This window comes from Rhagoletis zephyria, unplaced genomic scaffold (assembly GCF_001687245.7).
Source record: "Rhagoletis zephyria isolate East Lansing unplaced genomic scaffold, Rhagoletis_zephyria_1.1 Rzeph_scaffold_02148, whole genome shotgun sequence".
NCBI classification, from domain to species: Eukaryota; Metazoa; Arthropoda; class Insecta; order Diptera; family Tephritidae; genus Rhagoletis; species Rhagoletis zephyria.
This window is the reverse complement of record NW_016159232.1, coordinates 18597-24570: the sequence shown is the minus strand read 5'-3', so window position 1 is coordinate 24570 and position 5974 is coordinate 18597. Positions and strand designations below refer to the sequence as shown.

General features: G+C 36.2%; 1 pseudogene; it reads right to left on the bottom strand.

Moving 5' to 3' along the window:
- LOC108366111 (uncharacterized) overlaps positions 1-5490 on the bottom strand; it is a 20105-nt pseudogene extending 14615 nt beyond the window's left edge.
- Positions 5491-5974: the final 484 nt, after the last annotated feature.

The window sequence follows — 5974 nt, the reverse complement described above, 5'->3', positions numbered from 1 at the left end:
GGTAAACATAAACGTGAATCGCTTTTTTGTAACTAAATAAATTAACATCTTTAACCGGGAACGATAAATTACAATATCTATGACTGCTTAGTACAACTGTAATCGGCTTCGTATATTTTCGCGACCGCGTAAGACAATACGAGCATGGATCGGAAACTCGGCCTTTCCGACCATGATCAACAGCTTGTCCACAGCGCGGAGCGGAAACTAGAGATTTCCGCCTGCCACACACTCAAAATAATGACTTCGGGAACATGGATCGGAAACTCGTTCTTTCCGACCATGCTGAACAGCTTGTCCACAGTGCGGAGCGGAAACTAGAGCTTACCGCCTGCCACACATTCAAAGTAATGACTTCGGGAACATGGATCGGAAGCTCGTTCTTTCCGACCATGTGCAACAGCTTGTTCATAGTGCGGAGCGGAAACCAGAGCTTTCCGCCTGCCACACATACAAAGTAATGTCTTCGGGAACATGGATCGGAAACCCGGCCTTACCGACCTTGATCAACAGCCTGTCCGCACCGCGGAGCGCAAACTAGGTCTTTCCGCCCGCCGCACACAAAAGTAGACTGAAGACTAGGCCTCGCCAGCTACCAAACCTGCTATTTTAAGTTATTGTTATTATTATTATTATTATTATTATTATTATTATTATTATTATTATTATTATAAATTACTATTTATCTAAATGTTCTATTCTCATTTGTCTGTAAGAAAATATTTTTCTGTAGACCAAATAAATAAATAAATAAATAAAATAGAATCAAGTTTGCTATAAACACGCTCAGAATACGTTATTTGCGGTACAATGAGTTGAATAGCTAACTTTCTTCTTGTCTCCAAAGGTGTAAATGACGCTGACATTCGTAGTCTGCATAAAACAACATACACATTACTTACAACTTTATTTATGTGGTCAGAACAGCTCAACATAGAATTGACAACGAAGTCTAAATTTCTTATTTTGTCAGTAAACATTAGGGCACTATTACCAACAAACACTTCTGGAATATCTTCCACATGTACTACACTATTACTAATTGGCAACACATATGTCTTGGCAGCATTTAGACAAAGACAATCATCACAAGCCCATTGGGAAATTGCCGACAGGTCACTATTAATTTTGAAACACAAATCTTGCACAAGACCAACACGAATGGACAGATACAAACGTTTCGGAGAACGAGAGATCGAAAAATGACACTGAAGATGNACTATTAATTTTGAAACACAAATCTTGCACAAGACCAACACGAATGGACAAATACAAACGTTTCGGAGAACGAGAGATCGAAAAATGACACTGAAGATGGCACTACGCCGAAACCGGTTTGTCTCCAAACCAAATTTGACAAGGGATGACGGAAATTCGTTCCAAAATACATCATACACCCACCCTGTCGGAAACAACCAAAAAGGAAATAATTGAATGCGGTCAGCATATGCGTGGATATTGACATACTGACACACAGAGAAAACATCATTAACAAAACGACTAAACAAAAGAGAACCAAGGACCCTGTAGCACACCCGAGACAACATTACAAGACATTGATGAAGCAGTCTTGCTCATCACCTTTTGCGTTCTCCCGCAAGGTAGCTGGTCATAAGTTTCATAGAGCTGTCAGAAAATCCAAAGAAATATTTAAGCTTTTTGCAAAGAAGGTCATGATTTACTATTTAAGTCAAATGCTTTATGCCCTAAGTATTCCACAAAGTCTTGAAAAAAGTGAGATTTCTCATTGGAAATATTCATGTTGGCCTGGTGAAGCGCGCAATAACTCAATGGCACTGTAAGCAGACGTGTTTTTGTGGCGCTGCATTGAATCTCGCTTTAAATTCCCGGTCATTTATAGTATATAACATATCTACTAAAAGCTTGTGCCAGCAGCTATAGCTACAGCAGATCGGCATTCACTATATTTGCATCATTTTGTGTATTTTTGCTTTTTAATAATAAACAATATTCACGGAGGGCAAACATGTCAACAAGAAAAGGTGCCCGCAATACCTCCTCTCCGCAACAAACTCCAGCACAAAAACAATTGAGAGGCATTAGCAGTCCGACAACGGTGAGTTTTCTTGAGAGGCTGGAAAAGAAATTAGATTTTTCCATGAGCAGTATCATCTCGAAATTACATGAGAGCGAAGAGCGTGTCATGCAGAGAATAGGTGAAGTCGCTGCTGAGCTATCAAACATAAAAGCTGCCATGAAGAAGCTGGATGAGAGAGTGAGTGAATTAGAAAAACTCAATGGCGAAGGTAGTGAAGAAAACAAAAACGTTCAAGCTCTATGGCAACACGTCGATGGTGTACCTCATGAACCAAAAATACAAGATCACGCCTTCTTAGGATCCCGTTATAATCGCATTTAGGAAAAAAGTGTGCACACATAAGGTAAAGAATAATTTAACACAACGATATGATTTATAGAAGAATTTGCATAATAAAAATGATTATTCATGCGTACAACAATTACGCGGTTTTTTTTTGTTCTCTTCGCTGTTTACTTCTTACAACAAAGATGGCGTCGAGATTTCGACAGCTAGAAAATAACTTTTTTCTTTCTTTCCTTAAGGCGTGATCTTGTATCTTTCGTTCATGATCTAACGTCAACTTTTACGAAAATTAGTGAATTGTCTGTAAACTATGTTCATGTCCTCGTTTGTGGCGACTTTAATTTAGACGTTTTATGTAACAACGCCAGGTCCAAGCACTAACTCAGCTTCTATTCTTGTGGTATCAATATAGTTAATGAGTATGCGACACGCTTTGCACCTAATTGTAAGCCAACTATGTTGGATCTCTTTGTCTTTGAGGTTAATAATGTAAACCATGTGGACCAATTTCGATTAGCTGGAATTTCTGATCACGAATTAATGTATTTATGTTATAATATAGAATTTAAGAAAGTACAACAAATAACCCACTTGACTTATAGAGATTTCAAAAATATAAATATTTTTGCCTTAAATGATGAATCCAATTCTCTGGACTGGAATTTCTGCTGGCTCCTCTCAGATACTGACGAAAAATTAGATCATTTTACTAAGCTGGTAAAATATTTGTTTGATAAGTATGTATGTCCCGTAATATTAAAATAACTGACAATAGAAAACCCTGGTTCACCAAATCAATTTTAAATCTTATAAAGAACTGAAATAAAGCGTATAAGTATTGGAAGCGTAATCCTACTGCTGAACGCTGGAATACTTACAGGGATTTACGAAATTTAGTAATTAAAAACTTACGCATGAATAAAAGATGGTATATGCAGAGTCAATTTAATGAAACAGTTTCCACCAAAGATTTATGGAAAAATCTCAAGTCGTTAGGAGTTTACGTGAAAGACAAGAAAGCCTGCACGATTGATGCCAATGTAATGAACTCATACTTTTTAGGAGTAAATAGGCAGCAAACAAGTGAGTCATCCTTCAAAATTAACCAAAGTGTGGCCTGTAATCCCACAGTTGAATTTACATTTAACTCAGCCACTGAAAATGAAATTATAAGCTGCATATATGCCGTAATATGGAATGTAATTGGCGTGGATTGTCTTAGCCTACGCTTTCTAAAAATAATCCTTCCCTACGAACTCCCCTCAATTAGCCATATTTTTAACTTCATTTTGACCTCGTCAACATTTCCTTGTCAGTGGAAAGTCGTAAACGTTTTCCTATATAACTATACCTAGCTCTGAATAATGCTGGAGATTTATATATTGCAAACGAAAGTTTGATCATATCTCGTTATACGCTAAAAGTATTCTCTGCTTTAGTTTAGAAAATTACTTAAAGGTGCGAAATATTTTACTTTTATTTAAAATAACTAAGCATCGTCAGCCTGGCTACCTTTTCTGTAGATTTAAATTGGTTATATCATCTCGCACTAAAAATATTGTAGTACCAAAGTATAAAACGTTAACGGCCTCCAGACTATTCTTTGTTAGTGTTGTCAGACTATGGAACTCATTACCACTTTCAATTAAAAACATAAATTTAGCTAGATGCTTTAAGACGGCAGTTACAGAACTTTTTACTTAGTTACCAATGTATATGTAGTTAGGTCCTCTATGTTTTCTCATCTTTTCTGTATGCTCTTGTTCTTATATGCCCTACTATTTCTGCAAGCTTTTGTTCATTTACGCCTTACCATTTCTTACCTTGTGTTCACTGTTGGTTAAGCCTTAGAATTTAAGTTTAGTTTAAGATTAAAATTTGTAATTGATTTGTAAAAATGTACAAAAAAGACTTAATGTCTTACCGTACTTTTGAGATAAATAAAATAGAAATAGAAAGGAAGAGTAAATGAGAACATCGTCTATATAAACGTACGCGAACTTGCCGATATGTGGTCTCAGGATATCATCTACACATCTTNCCTTAGAATTTAAGTTTAGTTTAAGATTAAAATTTGTAATTGATTTGTAAAATGTACAAAAAAAGACTTAATGTCTTACCGTACTTTTGAGATAAATAAAATAGAAATAGGAAGGAAGAGTAAATGAGAACATCGTCTATATACACGTACGCGAACTTGCCGATATGTGGTCTCAGGATATCATCTACACATCTCTGAAAAATTGATGGAGCATTTTTCAGGCCGAACGGCTTACGAAGGAATTCGTATTTACCTCCATTTACACCTAAGGCTGTTTTTCCCCTGTCAGATTCTTTAATAAGGATCTGATGGAAGCCAGATTCTAAATCTAAAGTTGCAAATACTTTTGCATTACCCAAATTCTGTATGTTCATAGCTATGTCAGGTATGGGGTATCTATCTGTAATAGTTCGGGCGTTCAGCTTCTGGAAGTCTACGACCATTCTGCGCTTAGATTTCCCTTGTTCGTCGGTACCTTTTTTAGTGACTGTTCAAATGGGTGAGTTGTATGGACTTTTGCTGGGTTGGATTATTTCATTTCCTAGAAGTTTATTAATTTCTTTGTTAATGAACTCGTTATCCGACATAGGGTACGGATATTGCTTGGAGGATCTTCGGATTTTGTCCTAATGGTAGATTGTACCGTGGTAGTATATGGTAGTACTGCATTAGTGCTTTCATTTTTTTTGCATAATTTCGTCGATTTCTGCCTTGAATTTTTCACTATTAACCGTATAATTTATTTTTTGTACAGATTCACTTTCCTTCTTGGCCCTATATTTATAACTGAGCTTGTACTCTAAAAGGTTGATCTCTGCTTTGATTGCTCTGAGTCCCTGTTCGCCCAGAAGCATATCAAGTTCTTCTAATGCATCTGTTTCAAAAAATGTGAGATTATGTTTTAACAAGGTTATTTTTTATTTATTTTTATTTGGTTATTGAGTGACCATGAAGGGTTTTTAATTTTTACAGGTTTAATTAGAATAGGCTTACCGATATTGCCTTTTGTACTAATATAAATGTTTGTTGCTCCAGTGTCGATCAGGATGTTTATAATTTTGCCTGTATCCCTGCAGTGGCATTGCAGACGCGGCAACTTGTTCATACTAGGGATGTAGCGAATGTGGAATTTTAGACATCCGCGGATGCGAATGCGAATGCGGAGTCAAATATTTAAAAAAAATAAATATGGTGAGTACATTAGGGGATTTAGGTAAATAAAAAATTGAAAAGTTATTAATTTTTAATAATATTTTCTTATTTAGTACTTCAACTAAAAAAATTTAAAAATTGTGTTTAAGAAAGAGTAATTTTGCTGCCTTTTCGGATTACAGCCTGTTTCCTAACGGGTCGTACATCAAACCTGCGCCACTAAATAACTACTCGCTCGAGGCGACATACTTGAAAAACTTGAAACTTGACAAAATTTGTAAATTCTTTTCGATTGACGCTGCACCAGTTGAGAGAACTTTCAGTTATTTTTTTTTTTATTGCGGTGCAACAATTCCTTTTTGGGAATTGCATCGGGGCTGCAAATGTCGGATGTATCCTCCTGACTTTCATCTTCACAATCTACCATCACGGCAAGA